At 47.3% G+C, this 12,988-nt stretch overlaps 1 protein-coding gene across 2 annotated transcripts in view; it reads left to right on the forward strand.

Moving 5' to 3' along the window:
- Positions 1-3,356: 3,356 nt before the first annotated feature.
- LOC122552585 (regulator of G protein signaling 17-like) overlaps positions 3,357-12,988 on the forward strand; it is a 114,258-nt gene continuing 104,626 nt past the window's right edge. Inside the window, exon 1 of one of the 2 annotated variants that reach the window (XM_087991059.1) lies at positions 3,357-3,499. The gene's annotated coding sequence lies outside the window, so the exon portion shown is untranslated. The remainder of the gene's footprint in view (positions 3,500-12,988) is intronic. The other variant, XM_087991060.1, reaches the window with a different exon arrangement.

Raw genomic sequence — 12,988 nt, forward strand, 5'->3', positions numbered from 1 at the left:
GGGTGAGGGGATGAGGAAGAGGGTGAGGGATGAGGAAGAGCGTGAGGAGATGAGGAAGAGGGTGATGGGATGAGGAAGAGGGTGAGGAGATGAGGAAGAGGGTGAGGGGTGAGGAAGAGGGTGAGGGATGAGGAAGAGGGTGAGGGATGAGGAAGAGGGTGAGGGGTGAGGAAAAGGGTGAGGGATGAGGAAGAGGGTGAGGAGATGAGGAAGAGGGTAAGGGGTGAGGAAGAGGGTGAGGGATGAGGAAGAGGGTGAGGGGATGAGGAAGAGGGTGAGGGGATGAGGAAGAGGGTGAGGGATGAGGAAGAGGGTGAGGGATGAGGAAGAGGATGAGGGGATGAGGAAGAGGGTGAAGGATGAGGAAGAGGGTGAGGGTTGAGGAAGAGGGTGAGGGATGAGGAAGATGGTGAGGGGATGAGGAAGAGGGTGAGGGGGTGAGGAAGAGGGTGAGGGATGAGGAAGAGGGTGAGGGATGAGGAAGATGGTGAGGGGATGAGGAAGAGGGTGAGGAGGTGAGGAAGAGGGTGAGGGATGAGGAAGAGGGTGAGGGATGAGGAAGAGGGTGAGGAGATGAGGAAGAGGGTGAGGGATGAGGAAGAGGGTAAGGGGTGAGGAAGAGGGTGAGGGGATGAGGAAGAGGGTGAGGAGATGAGGAAGAGGGTGAGGGATGAGGAAGAGGGTGAGGGGTGAGGAAGAGGGTGAGGGATGAGGAAGAGGGTGAGGGATGAGGAAGAGGGTGAGGGATGAGGAAGAGGGTGAGGAGATGAGGAAGAGGGTGAGGGGATGAGGAAGAGGGTGAGGAGATGAGGAAGAGGGTGAGGAGTGAGGAAGAGGGTGAGAGATGAGGAAGAGGGTGAGGGATGAGGAAGAGGGTGAGGGGTGAGGAAGAGGGTGAGGGATGAGGAAGAGGGTGAGGGGATGAGGAAGAGGGTGAGGGCTGAGGAAGAGGGTGAGGGGATGAGGAAGAGGATGAGGAATGAGGAAGAGGGTGAGGAGATGAGGAAGAGGGTGAGGGATGAGGAAGAGGGTGAGGGGATGAGGAAGAGGGTGAGGGATGAGGAAGAGGGTGAGGGGATGAGGAAGAGGGTGAGGGATGAGGAAGAGGGTGAGGGATGAGGAAGATGGTGAGGAGATGAGGAAGAGGGTGAGGGATGTGGAAGAGGGTGAGGGGATGAGGAAGAGGGTGAGGGATGAGGAAGAGGGTGAGGGGATGAGGAAGAGGGTGAGGGATGAGGAAGAGGGTGAGGGATGAGGAAGAGGGTGAGGGATGAGGAAAAGGGTGAGGAGATGAGGAAGAGGGTGAGGGATGAGGAAGAGGGTGAGGGGATGAGAAAGAGGGTGAGGCGATGAGGAAGAGGGTGAGTGGATGAGGAAGAGGGTGAGGGATGAGGAAGAGGGTATGGAGATGAGGAAGAGGGTGAGGGATGAGGAAGAGGGTGAGGGGATGAGGAAGAGGGTGAGATGATGAGGAAGAGGGTAAGGGATGAGGAAGAGGGTGAGGAGATGTGGAAGAGGGTGAGGGATGAGGAAGAGGGTGAGGGGATGAGGAAGAGGGTGAGGGGATGAGGAAGAGGGTGAGGGGTGAGGAGGAGGGTGAGGGATCAGGAAGAGGGTGAGGGGATGAGGAAGAGGGTGAGGGGATGAGGAAGAGGGTGAGGGGTGATGAGGAGGGTGAGGGGATGAGGAAGAGGGTGAGGGATGAGGAAGAGGGTGAGGGATGAGGAAGAGGGTGAGGGGATGAGGAAGAGGGTGAGGAATGAGAAAGAGGGTGAGGGGATGAGGAAGAGGGTGTGGGATGAGGAAGAGGTTGAGGGGATGAGGAAGAGGGTGAGGGATGAGGAAGAGGGTAAGGGATGAGGAAGAGGGTGAGGGGATGAGGAAGAGGGTGAGGGATGAGGAAGAGGGTGAGGGATGAGGAAGAGGGTGAGGGGATGAGGAAGAGGGTGAGGAGATGAGGAAGAGGGTGAGGGGATGAGGAAGAGGGTGAGGGGATGAGGAAGAGGGTGAGGGGATGAGGAAGAGGGTGAGGGGTGAGGAAGAGGGTGAGGAGATGAGGAAGAGGGTGAGGGGTGAGGAAGAGGGTGAGGAGATGAGGAAGAGGGTGAGGGGATGAGGGTGAGGGATGAGAAAGAGGGTGAGGGGATGAGGAAGAGGGTGTGGGATGAGGAAGAGGTTGAGGGGATGAGGAAGAGGGTGAGGGATGAGGAAGAGGGTAAGGGATGAGGAAGAGGGTGAGGGGATGAGGAAGAGGGTGAGGGGATGAGGAAGAGGGTGAGGGATGAGGAAGAGGGTGAGGGATGAGGAAGAGGGTGTGGAGATGAGGAAGAGGGTGAGGGATGAGAAAGAGGGTGAGGGGATGAGGAAGAGGGTGAGGGATGAGGAAGAGGGTGAGGGGATGAGGAAGAGGGTGAGGGGATGAGGAAGAGGGTGAGGAGATGAGGAAGAGGGTGAGGGTTGAGGAAGAGGGTGAGGGATGAGGAAGAGGGTGAGGGATGAGGAAGAGAGTGAGGGATGAGGAAGAGGGTGAGGAGATGAGGAAGAGGGTGAGGGGATGAGGAAGAGGGTGAGGGATGAGGAAGAGGGTGAGGGATGAGGAAGAGGGTGAGGGATGAGGAAGAGGGTGAGGGGATGAGGAAGAGGGTGAGGGGATGAGGAAGAGGGTGAGGGGATGAGGAAGAGGGTGAGGGATGAGGAAGAGGGTGAGGGGATGAGGAAGAGGGTGAGGGATGAGGAAGAGGGTGAGGGATGAGGAAGAGGGTGAGGGGATGAGGAAGAGGGTGAGGGGATGAGGAAGAGGGTGAGGGGATGAGGAAGAGGGTGAGGGATGAGGAAGAGGGTGAGGGGTGAGGAAGAGGGTGAGGGGATGAGGAAGATGGTGAGGGATGAGGAAGAGGGTGAGGGGATGAGGAAGAGGGTGATGGATGAGGAAGAGGGTGAGGGATGAGGAAGAGGGTGAGGGATGAGGAAGAGGGTGAGGGATGAAGAAGAGGGTGAGGGGTGAGGAAGAGGGTGAGGGGTGAGGAAGAGGGTGAGGGGATGAGGAAGATGGTGAGGGGATGAGGAAGAGGGTGAGGGATGAGGAAGAGGGTGAGGGGATGAGGAAGAGGGTGAGGAGATGAGGAAGAGGGTGAGGGGATGAGGAAGATGGTGAACAAATTGATTGAAACAACTTTCTGCTCACCCCAAACTTTTTGTCTGTCCCCACACCCCCGCCCCCCCCTCAACATCCCACCAGTTTCAGTTACGGGAGCGCGCACGGACAGTCGCGCGCGCCCTCCACCCTTCAGGGAGGCCGGGGGCGCGCACATGCAGCGGCGGAGACGCGCGTTTCCCCCCTCCTCACTCCCCCGCGCTGGAGCTGGAGCTGGAACTGGAGCGGGAGCGGGAGCGGAGCCGCAGCGGCTGGCGGGGCTGATGTGGGCGGAGGATCGGGAGCTGGAGCCGCGGTCCCTGAGCATCGCAGCGGCGGCAGCACCGGGAGCAGCTGGCAGTGCAGGTTGGTGCCAGTCTCACCCCACTACCCACCCCCCCCCACCCCCCCTCCCCTCCCCTTACCCCCCTCAGCCACACAGGAGAAACTCCAGGAATCTGATCCCAAAATCAGTGAAAGATGCACAAATATTGAATTATTAATCATTTGTCACTCTGATTCCTGTCCCGGTTACAACTCGGGCTTTTCCGTCTTGTTGCTGCAGTTACAATAAAAAAAGATGCTTTGTGCATTTGCAGTTTCATTCTGACTGCATGTGTATCCATTCCCCCCACCCCTCGTTTGCCGGGGAAATGATTCAGTTTGTGAGTTGATTGTATTTGGAGATGGTTCAATCTCTCACTGTTTCCTTCCCAGGGAATGACAGTTCTTGCATGTTCAGTTCAAAATGCATGTGTCAGATCTTAAATGGACCAATACGCTAAATATTGTGTACAGCAGGAAAAGAGAAAAGGACTTGGTACAGATGAAACAGTGGAGCCTGTTAGCCTGAAGAACTGGGGGTGGAGAAAGGTGAAATTGTGTTCATGTATTTAGAGAAAGGGGTTTATATATCTAGCACCCAAAGCAAGCATTAGCTGGAGGAATTAAAATAATGTCATCCCACAGCTGAGTTGGGAAAGGTGTGTATCATTCCTTGCTGGCTGCTGTTATCTTTATTGCAAACCCCAGTCAAAATACTATGGGGAGGTCTGCGATATGGAAAGGAGCTGGAGTCGGTTTTTTGCCCTCCCCACTAACCTCTTGTTGTCACTTGAGTTTGTCCCCAGGGGGCCAATGTAGTTATTTGTGAGGTTAAATATGTCAGCTTCTACTGGAAATGTAAGTTTCAGGATGGGTGGGTATGCATTTCAGGAAGCGGGTTTAAAAATCTCCGGTTAACAACATGTAATGGGGTGTGAGAGCAGCACAGACAGGAGGATGTCATTACTGGAGGCAGAATCAACTTAAATTTAGGAACAACTTCTTTTTGGCGAGCAGCATATACTGGCAAGATTGGAAACAATAACCTGCATTTGCATAGCACCTTTTTAGCAGAGCGAACTGCTTCACTGCAGCATTGTCAAACAAGACTTTATTGCTGGAGATGCAATGATTGCAACGAGATTTGATAGAGGAGTGTGCCGGACACAGCAGGTAGGGAAGCACATTGAGTTGGGATATCTGGTTGGCATGGACGGGTTGGACTGAAGAGTCTGTTTCCATGTTGGTACATCTCTATGACTCTGACCCCCTGTTGAGAGGTTAAGACTCCTCACTGAAAACTGAGACAGCAGAGTGGGCCTGCTAAAGTGGGAACACTGCTGGTGAAACTCAGCTGGAACTCCATTACTGGCTCACAGCCTACACTTGGGGTCTGAGCATCTAGAGAGAGAAGCCAGTAAAACTAAAGCAGTAATGCATGAAATGAATATATTGGTCGTACTAGACCACTGTTCTAAGGTATGCAAAACAAGTTGGGCCAGTTGTACCACTGACAAGGTTTTACTGGTTTTTCCTTTCCCGATCCCAACTTTCAGAATTCTTTGAGGTAGGGAAAAAGTATTCTATTGATAGTAGGGTTGAGAAGCAGAGGACGCGGCTTAATTTAATCGGGAAAATAACTGGAGGCACCTTGTGGTTAGGAACTGGATTGAGTTCAATTGTGGTTTCAAAAGAGGATAAGGATTTGAAAGGAAAATGCTGAAACCAGCTTATGGTGAACTAGCAAAGACTTGACAGTCTGAATGGTCTCTTTACTGTGCTGCAAGGAAAGTCATCAAAGTCCTAGAAGACCACAGAGAGATGGAGTGTGATTTTTACCTGAAGGTCACCACACTTCAGCTGATGGATAAAGTTGAGAAAGTGGGACCTTGTCAGTGACCTCAGTCAGTGGAGGAATTGAACTCAGTCCGTTGGTATCAGTAACCAGCTGTCCAGTCATCAGAGCTAACCAACATCCAAAGTGGGCGGCACGGTGGCACAGTGGTTAGCACTGCTGCCTCACAGCGCCAGAGACCCGGGTTCAATTCCCGCCTCAGGCGACTAACTGTGTGGAGTTTGCACGTTCTCCCCGTGTCTGCGAGGGTTTCCTCCGGGTGCTCTGGTTTCCTCCCACAGTCCAAAGATGTGCAGGTTACGTGAATTGGCCACGCTAAATTGCCCGTAGTGTTAGGTGTTAGGTCTGGGTGGGTGCGCTTCGGCGGGTCGGTGTGGACTTGTTGGGCCGAAGGGCATGTTTCCACACTGTAATCTAATCTAATCATCCTTTTCAGCGAAGCAGCCATTCTCTGATTCTGTAGAGAGGTGCTGAACAGGTGACCAAAGGTTTGGTCAGATAGGAAGGAATGGTTGCACTGGCGGAGGATGGCCCATATCAGGGATGTTCCCAACCAGGCGTGGCAGAGAAAGTGTGACACAACGTGAGTGTGAGAGTTGTGAGAAAACTGTTCAATGTGCAAGATGGCTGGGATATGCAATTCTCAGCTCTGTGGCTTGTTCACAGTTTTGTAACAAAGCATGGCACAAACTATATTGCTGCAAAATGGAGCAAGTGTGATATTTCTATGTTGCATGCAAAACTTTAAAGATAATTGGACATTGATTTTAGATCATCCATGAACAAAGTTCTTAGTCGTAAGTTTATGTAATCTGGACTTCACTCCCAAAGAGAGCAGTAGACACAAATTCTATGAGAGCTGAAAATGTGTTGTTGGAAAAGCGCAGCAGGTCAGGCAGCATCCAAGGAGCAGGAGAATCGACGTTTCGGGCATGAACCCTTCTTCAGGAATCCTTGGATGCTGCCTGACCTGCTGCACTTTTCCAGCAACACATTTTCAGCTCTGATCTCCAGCATCTGCAGTCCTCACTTTCTCCTAACAGATTCTATGAGAACCTTGGAGGGCCATCGGCATTGTTCCTGTGCAGTATTGTTTTATAAGAATGTCAAGAAAGAGAATCAGACAAATCCTTTTGAAAATGAAATATCTTCAGGCCTATGGGGAAAGAGAAGGGGGTGTGCAATTAATTGACTGTCTCCCTTAAGAGGTTGGCACAGGCACCATGGATCATGTGGCCACTTCCTACCCTGAGATTCTAGACTATAGAGCAGGCTATAAATTGGAGATACAAATTTAAAGCAAGAAGATATTATCATCAAAGTGTGATAACATTGTGCAATAAATGGGCACGGTATGCTAGATTTTTAACAAATTGTAGATAGATTTGGGGTAAATTCACCTCTCAGGAAGTACGCAGCTTAGGGCTCATTCACACAATTCCTGGCATACTGAACCATGGATTCAAAGAACCAGGCCGTTCAACATTTTGTCTCTGCCAGCTTTTCTGCTGGAGCTATCCAGGTAATTGTCCCTGGGCAGATGGTCAGGACAAAAGGGTATATAACCCTAATAATTGAACTTGATTCTTCAGGGGTGATGTCTGGAGGTACTTCTTCATAGAAAGGGGTCGCAGGATTCTGGAAATCTCTCCACCAGATGTTAATGATGATTTATACTTAATGAACTGACATCTCTTTGCATTTCCATTATGCCCAAACTTCCCCTTAGTATCCCCATTAAAAGCCTTTATGAAATCTTAAACTCCAGACAATGTTTGAGCTGATTACAGAGAAAGAGAAGAGTAAGTTCTGATGGTGAAGACAACCTGTGTAAGACCTCTTAATTAAAAAAGGCCAAACGTGGATTCATAATTTCAAAAATTGAGATCAAACAGGTTGTTGTTAACCAAGGGTGCTAAGATTTGAAGGAATCAGGTTGTGGTTAGATGGAGTTAAGAAGCATCTCAACTATGATTTAAGTGAATGGGCTGAATGGCCTCATCCTGTTCCTAACTGGAGCAACTTATTGTGACATTGAGAATTGAACAGATCAGGGACTGAAGTCTGTGTGAATTGTGGAACAAGTATGTTAATATGTATAAAAGTATTATTTGGTAATGCTGGTGTTGGACTGGCATGTACAAAGAACTGCTCCTTCATCCACTAGTTCCAAAAGCTAGTGCTTCCAAATAAACCTGTTGGACCATAACCTGGTGTTATGTGGTTTTTAACTTTATAAAATTATTGCTAACTTAATGTGTCAAATGGCTTATTCTAAATGCATTTGTTTAAATTTATGGGAAGTTACTTTCATGGGAACTCGTTTAATTAATAGTGCACTTATTGCTAGTATTGAATAGGAATGCACTGACTATAATTAGATTAGATTAGATTACTTACAGTGTGAAAACAGGCCCTTCGGCCCAACAAGTCCACACTGACCCGCCGAAGCGCACCCACCCAGACCCATTCCCCTACATTTACCCCTGCATCTAACACTACAGGCAATTTAGCGTGGCCAATTCACCTAACCTGCACATTTTTGGACTGTGGGAGGAAATCGGAGCACCCGGAGGAAACCCACGCAGACACGGGGAGAATGTGCAAACTCCACACAGTCAGTCGCCCTGAGGCGGGAATTGAACCCGGGTCTCTGGCGCTGTGAGGACTATGATGGTTTACTATGGACCCAGAAGACTGGGTTCGTAATTCACAGAATCAGTTGAAAGCTTACCAACAAAATCTAGAAATGGAAATATCACGGTTGTCGGATTATTATAAAAAATTCAACTTTGTTCCTGGTCAGGCCTACATGTGACTCCCAATTCCATAGCAACATAGTTGACTCTTAATGTCCAGTCTCCTCCCCAGAGTAGCTGAGTAAAGCTACCCCATTGTATCAAAACATTGTTGTCAGTCATATCCAGGGATGGGCAGTTGATGGTGGACTTGTCAGTGATGCCCTTATCAGGAGAGTGTATTGTTCTCTTAAATTAACTCCATGAGCGATCTTAGGAATGGATACAGGTTATTGTTATAAACACAGCAGTAGCTGTTTGACATTGTCTCTATTCTCCCTGTATGATTCAAATCCTTTCTCACTTAAGAAATTATTATTGATTTTTATTTTACAAATGTAACCAGCAGAGCTTTATCCTCTTGTTCATTGTATCAACTTAAGTATTGTCTGGAGTTCCACGTCCTCTACAAACTTCTAATGGGAGCCCGAAGAGGAGGTCAGGACAGAGAGGAAATGTAACTGTTATTTTATATAAATTATTGCCTTCAGGGGAACAATATGCACTTGCAAGCGGTCACAGTGTATGGTAGCGATCCCCAAATGAGAACCTTCTAATCGTTACATTCTTCAGTTCAGAGTCCAAGTGAGCTCTTTTTGATGCTGGCATTGATTGATAAATCTTGTTTGAAATGTTTGGACCTTGAGGTTAATGAAACATTACAACACTTAAAAGGCATCTGGACGTGTGTATGAATAGGAAGGGCTTGGAAGGATAAGGGCCAAATGCTGATAAATAGGACTAGATTAATTTAGGACAAGTCCACCATCAACTGCCCATGGACAAATTGGACTGAAGGGTCTGTTTCCGTGCTGAACATCTCTATGACTCTAAGCACTGTTTCCTCAATGAATGTGTTGTTCTTCAGTAAAAAATGTAGCTTTATAGTATCAGCAATGTGAGACATACGCTAATGAAAAAGACATAGACATAATTACTGGTCATTGGTAAATTGTCAGTGTGGTCAGTTATGTATAAAGTAGTTTTCTCACGTATAAAATAGCTTTGTTATAGGGAGAGGAAAGAGAGGTCTGAGTCCTTCACTTATAGCACCACCTAGTGAGCAGAGTCTACCCTGCACCATGATTGTTGACATAACAAAATTGAACAGAAATATCAACACAGCAATATACAAAGTACACGGTGACTGAAAAGTGGGACAGGAAATTGTAATAACAGGAGGCTCATAAACAAAGTGTAGTCTGAAGGCAAAATTTTTAATATACGTTGTCTATGATCCTCCTGTTATTACAATTTCCTGTCCCACTTTTCAGTCACCGTGTACTTTGTATATTGCTGTGTCGATATTTCTGTTCAATTTTGTTATGTCAACAATCATGGTGCAGGGTAGGCTGCGCTCATTAGGTGGTGCTATAAATGAAGGACTCAGACCTCTCTTTCCTCTCCCACTAACAAAGTGCCATGACCATTACAGACAAAAATAGAAACTGCTGGAAAAGCTCAGCAGGTCTGGCAGCATTTGTGAAGAGAAATCATAGTTAACGTTTTGGGTCGAGTGACCCTTCCTCCGATAATGCCAGACCTGCTGAGCTTTTCCAGCAGTTTCTGCTTTTGTTTGTAATGGTCATGGTCTTTGTTAACAGGCCAGTGGTTCTAAATTCAAGCTCAACCATTTGGCAGGTTGTATAACTGAATTCAATATATCCAGATAATGTATGGCTAGCACCAAAACAACTTAGTTTTTATGCTGTTTTCACTAAAGCATAAACCTGTTTTATAATAAACTCTTACTGTAAGTGGTAGATCAGGAAATCTTTTAGAGGAGTGAATACCATATCAATTTTAATCCATAAATTGAAAATATCCTCAGATTACTGGGGAGTCTCTACATGGAATATTGTAATTTCCTCTGGGAAACTTCACCTTTCAAAATATTGATATGCTGAGAATTTACAAATGTTAAGGGTATTCACTCTGTGCCACTGGGTTTGACTTGAACTAGGACTATTCAGTCTTAATCATACTTGTATTTGTTACACATTTTGGCTCAAGGTTTACAAAAGCCTGTTCTTAGTAATTCATCGGAATGATTCTGGGACTGAGTGGTGAAATCAAGGAAATGATTAAAAAACAAACACAGAAGTTGCTGGAGAAGGTCAGCAGGTCTGGAACTATCTGTGGAGAGAGAAACCAAGTTCACATTTTGGTCGGGTAAAGTTTCTACAGTTCCCTCGATAACACTTCATCATACCCTGCTTCCTGAAAGGACTCCATTCCATTCTCCCACTTTCTCCATCTTTGTAATATTTATTCCAATTATGCCACCTTACAAGGTGGTGTGTCAATGTGACCTCCTTTTTCTGTAAATGACCTGCTGCTGTGCGCTCTGAGCTGTGTCCAACACATCTCCTGCATTTCTGCCCTCACCCCTTCCTCCCCTTCATCGAATAACCTTCATAGATTCCCCTTGCCTTCAGTCTCCACCCCATCAGTCTCCACATTCAAATGATCATCATCCACCATTTCTATCTCCTCCAGCAAGGCACCACCATCTTTCCCTTCCCTTCACTGTCAGCATTCTTCAGGGACTGTTCCCTCCATGATATCCTGATCAATTCCTAACACTTTGTCAGTCCCCCATGCAATCTTCCCATGCAATTGCAGAAGGTGGAACATCCATGCATTCACCTACACCCTCCACACTGTCCAAGGTTTTAAACACCCCTTCCAAATGAGCAAGCTTTTTAAATGTACTGCTTTAAATCTAATCTACTGTATTCGCTGCTCACAATGTGGTCCCCTCTACACTGGGAGACAAAGTGCAGCTGGGTCAGTGCTTTACTGAATGCCTCTGCCTTGTCTGTAGGAATGATCCTGACTTCATGGTTGCTTGTCATTTCAATAACCATATTGCTTTCATGCTAACATGAGAGTTAATGTTTTGGGTCCAGTGACCCTTCTTCAGAATAGATTGTGAAACGTATGACTTCCCTCTGCTTATGGCCTGGGAAGCCACTAAGTTGTACCTAAATCCTACAAAATCTGATAAAAGAAATAATTAGCCACCCCATTGACCAAGGAATTGGAAATGGAAATGCCATACATGTACTCTGGATGGGGAACATCAACATCTATCACCAAAGATGGCTCAACAGCAACACTACTGATTGAGCAGGTCAAGTCCTTAAGGACATAGGTCTATGTGGCGAATGTTGAGGGAAACCAAGGGAAAAACATACATGGCCTCTTCGTTATTAATATACCTCTTGCGGATGCATCTGTCCACAACAGTATCATTAAGAGTGACCATTCCAGAGTCCTTTTGCAGATGAATTCCTACTTTTACATTGAGGATTCCCTTCATATTGTTGTGTAGAATACTACTGTATTATATAGGATAGATTTTGCATGGACTCAGCAACTGAACACTGAGCATCCATGACATGCTGTCGGCCACCAGCAGTGCAGAATTATATCCTAACACAATCGGCAATGTCATGGCCTCGCATCTCCCCCACTCTACCATTACTATCAAGCCAAGAGCAACTCAAGGCATACCTAATACTGGGTAGTCAACCTGGTGCAGCTACAAAACAGGACTGCCTGCATGCTGTGCAGTGTTAGCAGGAGTAACAGACAGAACTAAATGATCACACAGCCAACATATCAGATCTAAGCTTTGAAATCCTGATATGAATAGTAGACAATTAAACAATTCACTGATGGAAGAGACTCCACAAATGTCCCCACCCTCGATGATCATTGAGTCCGGCATATCAGCATTTGGGAAAGTCTTCAGCCACAAGTGTTAAATAGATGATCCATTTTGGCCTCCTCCACAGATCCATAATATTGCAGATGCCAGCCTTCAGTCAATTCCACACAAAATCAAGAGAAGATCCCAAGATGGTGGCAAAGGGCTGTGTTGCATTTGGCTCCTGAGCGCATGTTCGGTCACTCATGGCTCATGCCATGGGTTCTGTCACATCCACGCAGCTTCATTGGTGTCTTTCCAGCTCGGTCATGTTTTTTTGTTTTGGTTGCCCTGGGGCCTCCTTCTCCTGTGGGAGGCCAGACCCCTCCCCCCCATGCATCTTCATCCCCACTCCACCTCGGGTGGCGGCATCGGAAAAATGAGCCAGGACTCCGTTGGTCGATTTCCAATATCGGAGGAGCTACAGGATTCATGCAGCGTGACCGTCTCCAGCTTGGAGATGGCGGATGTGGAGGTGATGGTGCCAGTGGTGGCAGGAAAGGGGCACATTGCCAGGACTCTTGGGGGGGTGGGTGTGGGGTGCGGGGTGCGATGTTGGACAGCAGTAACAGGGGGAGCAGAGAGGGTGAAGGCTACAGAGAGGGAAAGATGAACTTTTGAAGTTGTTTCAGTTTTAGTAATATCAATTTAATATTAATTTATTCAGTACTTTGGTATTTATACAATTCATTCATTCATTTATTCTGTAATCCAAGATGGCACCGAAATTTGGTGCCATTATCCACTTTTCACTATACCTTGGTACAAGTGACAGTATATTAAATAAAAGTTGAAGGCACAATATACCGCAAGGAATGTGGGCCCTGAGAACATTCCAGCAATAGTACTGAGGATTTATTCTCCAGAATTTATGATGCCCCTAACCAACCTATTCCAGTATAGCTACAACACTGGTTTCTCCCTGGAAATGGGGAAAATTGCATAGGTACGTTCTGTACACAAAAAAGCTAAACAAATCCAACCCGGCCAATGACTGTTCCATCAATCTACTCTTGATCATCAGCAAAGTGATGATGGTTGCTGTTGACAGTGCCACCTAGTGGCATTTAGTCAACATCAACCTGATCCCTGATGCTCTCTCTGATCTTTTCCTTCAGTACATCTTGGTGCAAATGAGTGAAGAAGGGAAATGAAGGCGACTG

This window comes from Chiloscyllium plagiosum, unplaced genomic scaffold (genome assembly GCF_037043375.1).
Source record: "Chiloscyllium plagiosum isolate Xiang-an unplaced genomic scaffold, Cpla_swu_hap1 HiC_scaffold_10, whole genome shotgun sequence".
NCBI lineage: Eukaryota > Metazoa > Chordata > Chondrichthyes > Orectolobiformes > Hemiscylliidae > Chiloscyllium > Chiloscyllium plagiosum.